Source organism: Neolamprologus multifasciatus, chromosome 16 (genome assembly GCF_963576455.1).
Source record: "Neolamprologus multifasciatus chromosome 16, fNeoMul1.2, whole genome shotgun sequence".
NCBI classification, from domain to species: Eukaryota; Metazoa; Chordata; class Actinopteri; order Cichliformes; family Cichlidae; genus Neolamprologus; species Neolamprologus multifasciatus.
This window is the reverse complement of record NC_140454.1, coordinates 9,436,790-9,445,457: the sequence shown is the minus strand read 5'-3', so window position 1 is coordinate 9,445,457 and position 8,668 is coordinate 9,436,790. Positions and strand designations below refer to the sequence as shown.

The following is an 8,668-nucleotide window of genomic DNA, read 5'->3' as shown; positions in this document are numbered from 1 at the left end:
CACTGACAATATCAGTTAATCAAACTTATGCAAATAAAAAATGGAAGTGCTGTCTTTGTGTCATGGTAATTTCCCAACTAAAGCTAAATAAGTCAGAAAGTTGGGGAGGGGAATTTCTTATGTGTAGGGATGCAAAAATGTTAAATAACTCTGAAGTAGTGATACATTCCTAATTATAACTCATTATTACACACCAAAACAAATGCTGGTAACATTATAAGAAATTAATGACTCGAGTCATTCAATAATTGTAAAAAAAAGTTTATGAGTCAATCATAATATGTAGATCTTTCATTTTTCAAAACTTACTCATCGTACTGTCATAAATACTAGATACCTATTAGCTAATGAATCATCAGGAATCAGAAATGATGATGGCTGTGAAAAAAATGCAGTATGTCGATTCAGTAATTACAAGTGCAAAAATTAAAAAGTTCTGATATTATAACTGTAACAAGCAAAACATCCCTAATTTAAATTTATCATTCGGTCTTTAAGTTCTTCTCATTCTGGAGAGCAGTGAGCTGTCAGTTTAGTTTTATCCACATCATCTTAAGGAGCTTAAACAGGACTGCTGTTTACTGTCTTTTGTTGTGGATGGAAACAATGCAATACAGTGAAGAATCAGCTTGTTCCATTATCCAACTTGTACTGTGAGAACTGAACAAGAGTGGTGCAAACAGGGTCAGTTTGCCTTCAAAATAAACGCTTCACCTTTTGAAAAGTTTTGATGTGCGCGGTCAAATTTAGATAAGAAAAGCTAAACGAAATACATAAGAAAAAACTATTTAAAAAAATCCATAACCATCAGCCTACATACTCAATAAAATTCCTAACTGTTATAGAGACTTGTTTCTGCCACTTTTACAGTATTATGTTAATAATACACTATAATACGCTAGTGTAATACTAGTGTAGTGTAATAGTGTATAGTGACACTAGTGACATATTGTCACTATATTTTACTCTATTTTACTCTAAATATTTATTCTAGGTATTTTCTACTGTTTACCAATTGTTCAGTAGCATGCTGCATATACCAAGACCTACGAAACTGTTTCACTCGCATTGTGTCAAATGGTTGCAATAACAATAAAGTCTGAGTCAGAATCACATTATCAACTTATTTACTGGACACTATTTAAAAACAATTACACACTTATAAACAATATTACTAACCAAATGTCATAATTTATTGTATCAAGTTGATCAATTATTTGATAAAAGGTTATCTATTACATTTGGTTATCATTAGAGGTTCTTGTTAACTGTGATTATTCTAAATTGTAGACAAAATGTATTTATTTAATATGGAAACATATCCATGTACACATGGATTTTTTTTTGCATTGATTGTTGGTAGTGGTAAAAAGAAAGCAAAGCAATATAACAAAAAAGGATCAGTTTACCTTTGAATCTTTTCTTTAAAAAAAAAATCATTTTTAGAAAAAGGAAATATAAATTAAATATAAATTGCATTTTTTTTAATTACAATTACAATTACTTTATTATTGCTATCTTTTTTTATTTTGGTCTTCTTTATCTTTACCACATCTAACACATGTTAATATACACTGAATGAACACTCAATTTTTATTATAAAAGTTGGATATTGGAACAACTTGTGCTCTGCTGTCTGTTTTGAATTGTTTCACACATCTTTCTCTAAAGCAGGGGTGGGCACACTTTTTGGCTCAGGGGCCACACTGACTTTTAAAATTTAAAAAGCGTTCCAGGCCAGCACCAGATGCATACATATCAAATAAAAACATTAACAAGGCATTATAGTGTTAATGCTTACATTCACTTTTTGTGGGAACAGTGTTGTTGATCACCCTTTTTTGTCAGTGCATCGAAATCTGGTGTTTTCAACACTCAACTTGGATCTGTGGGATGCTTTGTTGTTGTTCATCACACTAAAAGTCTGTTCACATACATACGTAGAGCCAAACAACACCAGCATCCTCTGTGACATCTTCTGGATGTTTGGGAATTTGGCTGCGCTTAATGATGCATAAAATAGAATTCCTCATGCAGGTCATCCAGTGATTTCCTGTATTTTTTCACATGTTGAGGTGCCTCCTTCAGCATAGCCAGTGTGGGGAAATGAGCGAACGACTTATTTCACATTTGCTTTTAGAATTAAACCAGCTTGGTTTTAAAGGCCCAGACGTTTGTGTACATTTCATGCACAAACTGGTCTTTACCTTGCAGCTTCACGTTCAGCTCATTCATGTGTGCCAGTGTGTCCACAGCAAAAGCTAAATTTGTGTCAGCTCAGGAAAAACACCATCTTTCTCAAGTAGTTCCAAAAATGAGTCTCCTTTCTTAGCTCCCACACTCGTTGACATGCTTTCCCCAAACTTAACCAGCGGACATTAGAGTGGTAAAGCAAGTCCTGGTGATCAGCGTCAATTTCTTCAAAAAACTTAATAAACTGATGATGCTGAAGCCCCCTTGCTTTAATAAAGTTAATGCATTTCACAACTGGCTTCACTACGTGATCAAGCTGCAGCTTGCAGTCCTTCCTGGTGGATTATGCAATGTAAAAAAATTACCTCCTGCTCAGGGTTATCCTCTTTTACCCTCTCCTGGATTCTTTTGAACGACCCGACTTCCATCTGTGGTGACGTTGGCAAGTATACTCCATGGTAGCTTGTGCCTCTTGATGACCTCCGACACGCAATCAAAATTAAAAGCTGAGCGGTGTCCTTTATGCAGTGTTGCGGAGTAACGGAATACATGTACCACCGTTACGTATTTAAAATACAAAATATGAGTAACTGTATTCCGTTACAGTTACCATTTAAAAGGGTGGTATTTAGAATACAGTTACTTTGCTGAAATAAAGGGATTACACGGCGGTATTTTCCTGTTTCATATTGTCGCAGGTCAGGACAGTTTGGATTTTGTTTGTCCTGTTGTTCCAGGTTGCAGCGTTACGGTTGCCATGGTTACAGGGTGACGTGCTCTCTCTGTGTTTTTCCTGGGTGAGAGAGGCCTTTTTGTTGTTGTTGTGCTAAGCTAATAGGCAGAATGCTACAGGTATAGCTCTAAAGAATGTAGCATCATAGGCAGTGTAATCCGTGCTGCAGGGAGAATGGACTGCCATACCCGTTATGTGTCTGTGAACGCGAGGAGGCAGAAAAAGGACAGTGGAAAAGTACGAGTTGTCATCGAGCAAAAACGGGAGCTGGAAGAATGTAAATATAATAATAACCACTGCAGCCAAAAAGAGTGCCTGACAAGCCCAGTTGTAAGTAAGCTATTAAGACTCAACTGTACACCGTGTTTGTGTTTTCCTCCGGAACAATACGTTCCTGTTGGAGCAGCCTTTCAACGCCTCTCTTTGTCTCTCGCAAGCAAAGTTGACCCACACAACAAAGTAAAGCTATTTTTCGGCTACGAGCCCGACACAGAACCCGACGTATTAGCCAGAGGTCCCTTTAATATGGTTCGGAACCGCGGACCTTCAGTAATAGTAATAAATCACACAGCAATAGTACATTCATGTAGTTGTAAACAGCATGATAATATATTAAGTAATCCAGAGTTTTAAGAATACGTTACTCTCATTGAGTAACGTAACGGAATACGCTACAAAATAAATTTTGGGGCATGTATTCTGTAATCTGTAGTGGAATACATTTTAAAAGTAACCTTCCCAACACTGCCTTTATGTCATTACTTTCATCCAGTGCCAAGGAATATAATGTAAATGACTTTTTTGTTTAGCTTGCTAGCTAAGTCTTCGTCGATTAGCTCTACAAGGCGAGTTACTGTCCTGCCTGGTAATCTAATTTTTTCAAATTTGTTCTTGCTCTCGTGACACAAGATACCTGCTGTCTCTACCATGCACTCTGTGTAGTGATGTGTCGGTCACGAACAAAACGGCTCTTAGAACTTTGACGTGAACGACGCAAGCCGGCTCCGTATCGCGAGCCGTGGGGTTTTTTTTTCTTTCTCTCACCCTCTCTCTTGCACTTTTTTCCGCTTCACTCCGCATGCGAGTCTTGTGCTTTGCGCTGGGAAGAGGGGGGAGTGGCGGTAGTTACACTTGCAGTAGCACAGGAACAGAGCTGAGGGAGAGACAGAGAAAGAGAGCCAGGGACAACAACGTCACATTAGAAAAGTATAGTAATCATCCACAACTATTTTCAGTTGTGGATGATAAAGGTTTCAGAAAGTTTATTCATGCAGGTCCATATGACAGAGAATATGCATGTTCTTTTTGTTTTCATATTTTAATTTATATTTAATTGTGTTGTGGTTTGCAGTGTTTTGTGTTGTTTCACTTTAAATTTGTTTAAAAGGAAAAAGCTGAAAATTTAAATAGTTAAAAGTTGAAATGTGAATAGTTGGTTTTTGTATTATATGATTTATTTATTACATTTTATGTGGAGTGAATAAATAAAAGTATAGTAGTAACAGGCAGAGATGGGCAGTAACGCGTTACTTTTTTCAAGTAACTTGACCAACACTGGTAACAGGTAAAGGAAAACTTTTTTTTAAATTATTTGAATATATATGAGTGCTTGTGTATAAATACACAAACAATACACATATGCTTTCAATTGTGTAATTTAAGTGATCTAGGTAGCTCTGTTTTGGAAGTTCAGTTCATGCTAGAAATGTGTTTTGGAGTTTGTACATGCTTTGTCTCTAGGGGCCACCGCATATATATTTATATATAAACATATATAAATAAAACCACTTTTTTTTACATTAGTAATTCCTTTTGTGCATAATTTTATATTATTGTTAATAATAAATTAATTAAAGCAACAAAACAACCTGAAGAGCCGGTTCGGAGCCGAAAGAGACGGCTCTTTTTAGTGAGCCGAACTGAAAGAGACGGTTCTCTAAAAAGAGCCGGAAATCCCATCACTAACTCTTTGAGAAACTACCCTTTAGACAATGGCTTGCTGGCCTTTGAATGCCAGTAAATAACTTGCCTTTGTGCTTGATTCTTGGATGGTAGTTTGTTGAATAAATGTGTTTTGCTGAGCCTGCAAATTAGCTGCTAATTTCTGAGCGATAGTTGTCCATTCTTGCGTCGACTGGTTATTAGCATAATTAGGATGCTTGGTGGAAAAGTGACGGCGGTTTCTTGGCAAATAAGACATATAGCCTTTGACCAAACTTCTGTGAAAAAGTATTTGGTATTTGGTCTTAACACACCCCCGTTCTCTGCTAGCCATCGGGGCGGGGGGGCTGGGAAGAGATGCTGGCTGTCCGATTGGCCTCCCTGCTGCTGCGGAGCCTGGGGCGGTCTGCTTGCCTCCACCCCGGAGGGAAGGGTAATATCTCTTGGGTCTGGGTGCCGTTTCCATCTCTGGGGGTGAGGATACCTGGACCCGGGGTATAGAGTATGTTTGGGGAGTGTGATTGTGTGTACATGTCCATTTACGTTTATTCCTACGTTGGGCGAGTGCTGAGTGTTTGTATATGTGTGCATGAGGGTGGGAATGCATGTCTGTGTCTGTGTGTGCCTGTTTGTCTGTGTCTATATGTCAGGTCGGGTCTTAGACTCCACCTCTCTGGGAACTCCAAGGCCCTCCAAAGTGTGGAGGCCTATCTCCCCTCACCACACTCCCTGCCGGTGACTGATGCCCTCAGGGGTCGGTGCATTGTTGGTTCTTGGTGTCCGGGGCTGGGCGCTCGGGTATGTACCGGCTCACTCCCGGTGGCTACTTGGCGGGGCCTGGCGCCTGCTGCTCGGTCAGGCCTCTTCCGGGGCGCGGGGGGCCCTCGGGCCTCCGGTCTCTGTGCCTGCGGCTCGGTTCACTCTGGCACAGCTGGCTGCCGGCGGAGCCGGCGGGCACGCCGGTGCAGCCCCCTCTAGCTCCTGCCCGGTGGCTACTGGGTGACCCCTCGTCTGGGGATCCTCAGCCCTTCCCATGAAGGTGGCACGGATGCCCCTCCGGTGGTCCTCCTTGGGCTCTTGCACTCTGGGGCCTCTGGATGTCTGGGGCCTGGATCTCCTCCATGCCTGCTTCATGCCCTGGGGGACAGGGCTATGGCTCTCTACATCCTCTAGCAGACCATTACATGGGGAAACCATTTGAATACAAGCGCGCCGATCCACACAGGTGTGCACACGGGTGTTCACTGTTCGTAGACTTAAATCACACCTTTCTTGGCTGCTACTTCAAAGCACATTGTGCGCTGTCTGTCCTGCGTGCTGCACAACAACATTCAATATTTATTATTTACTGCTGTTTACACTTAGCTAGATTAATGCGATGGTGTTGTGTATAGTATGTTGCTTTGTTTTGTTTTTTTTGCTTGTTTTCTATTCTTTTTCTCTCAACAGGTGATCCCGGAGATATTTTTTCTTCCCCCCTTTCTCACTGTCCCTCTCCCCTTCTGTTTTTCTTTTCCTTCCTCTTTCTTTCTCCCTTTCCTATCCCTCACTCATGTCTGTCCCGTCTGTAACAACTGAAAATAAAATAAATAATAAAAACAAAGGTCGATCAAATGGACCAATACGGCAATGCCATGATGATCCATTTGGCAAAATAAATCCATTGGGTATCCTTGTTGGTCTTCAGACAACAATTCTGATGGCTAAAGAACCAAATGGGACAGGCGAAAAGAAAAGAAAAAAAAAAAAAAAGAAAAAGTATTTGGTAAATGGCCTGAATTTGTATAGCGCTTTACTGTCCATTCCTTGTTAAACACTCTGCACTCACTGTTGGCTTTTCTTTTCTTTGGCCCACTCATTGTTGCAGATAGGTTCAGAGCAGTAGCAGAGTTAACAACAGAGAGTAGCCCGGGCTGGTACAGTTTTCACAGCGCAAATGTGTACTTGAGACATGGATGACACACACCTATCTTCAGCGGGCCGGAATAAAAAGCCCAACGGAGGTGGCCTGCAGGCTGTAGTTTGCCCACCCCTGCTCTAAAGCAAGAATAACCCAACTAAGGTTTTAACATTGTTTAGGCTGGACTGACCTTGGAAGAATGAACTAACACACATTAATATGCATTTGGATTAGCACAAGTGGATGAGTAAAAATAGGAAATACCCCCTAAACTGGCATTTCTCATTGTACAGCTTAAACAATTGCCAATGAGTAATAAATCCTACATGAAGATTTTTTTCCTTATCCTTTGAAGTGAAATGAACAAAAATAAATAAATATCTCTTATATATACGTTGTTAAAAAAAATAAAATTATTGACTATGAATTTTGTGTCAGTTGTCAGTAAATAAATTGTTTTGTGGCACACTGGCTAGAATGTGAGAACATTATAGAGAACCTTGGGTTTTATGTAATCATCAGTACAAGCATATACACAGATACACATCAGGAGCTTCAGAATGGGGAAAAGCGTGCTTTAAGTTACTTTGACCTTTGGTATGATTTAGGTGGCGTACTGACTGGTTGGAGTATTTCTGAAACTGAGCAATACAAATCATGTATTTTTCCAACGTAGCACATTTCCTAACTCAGTCAAACCAGTCTTAAGTATCACCCACTTTAATCTGATGGATGTGCTCTAACTTAGAGCTGTTAGCTTAATGTTACTGCAGTTTGTACTTGAATGAGGGGGGAAATTCCTTCATGTGTTCAATCCTGGAGTAACAACTACCGGGACAGAAAACGGAATCACTTGCCACATGGAAATAAATCACTGAGGGGCTTTTTAAAGGTTGGACTTCTTAGAGCTTCACTCTATATTAGCTGATATGCCAGTAGCATCTGACGTCACAGGACATTAAAAGGCAGACGGGATCCAGAAGTTAGCAAACAGAATCCAAACACTGGTGACCAGCACGAACTCACCTTCTCTCATTTATTGACAGGATTGTTTTTGTCAGATTATATGGGCGAAAATCGTCACTTCATAAGATCAGCAGCAATATAACTGTAAGTACCAGTTACTGTTTGACTCTCGAAACAAACTTTTCATATTTGATAGTCCTGAAATGCACGGTGTGATGTAAAGACTAGATGCTAAAAGTAAAAAAAAGACAGAGTTGGCAGAAGTACAGACATATTCTGTACTTAAGTCGAAGGACAAATATTACTGTTACAAATACTGAAATTTTAATTTCAGTTTTAATTCATCGACCTTACGGATAAAGTGGAAGTCTTTTGTCTTCTGTGTTTAAAACATTAGATCTATATAAGACTGACCACTGAATAACCTTTGTAGGCTATTGAAGGTTATTAAAAAATATACAATATTTGTGCAGCAGACACACGTTCATGTATGCTTACTTCTCTAGGATGTGTCCCATTTCTTTACTCAGCTCAGATTTTCTCAATGTGCGCTTACACTATGTCCAAAGCATTTAGAAATCCAGAGCATTTTTGTGGCTCCAAACATGTTGCTTTGTTTACAACTAAGTGAGCTAAATGCCACTGTGGTGAGGAACACAGTTTTTCCTTCGCTTCAGGCTAAAGCAGTTGACCTACAAATAGCTGACAGGATTCAGGTTGGGGAATTCCCACAACGGTAACACTCACACCTGTCCACCTGCATACCTATGCATTTATGTAATGGTTATTCTCTCTCCCACACACATGCACTAAGACAAACAAATGCAAAATACATGTTAATCACGTGGGTAAACTGTGTCTCTGACAAGTAATGTGATTGGAGAAGCAGGTTTCCCCACCAATGATCCAGACTCACTGCAGACAACGTGGAAAGG

The 8,668-nt window shown here is 39.8% G+C and overlaps 1 pseudogene; it reads right to left on the bottom strand.

Annotated features, from left to right (window-relative positions):
* Positions 1–1,476: 1,476 nt before the first annotated feature.
* Positions 1,477–3,500, bottom strand: LOC146500261 (general transcription factor II-I repeat domain-containing protein 2B-like; annotated as a pseudogene).
* Positions 3,501–8,668: the final 5,168 nt, after the last annotated feature.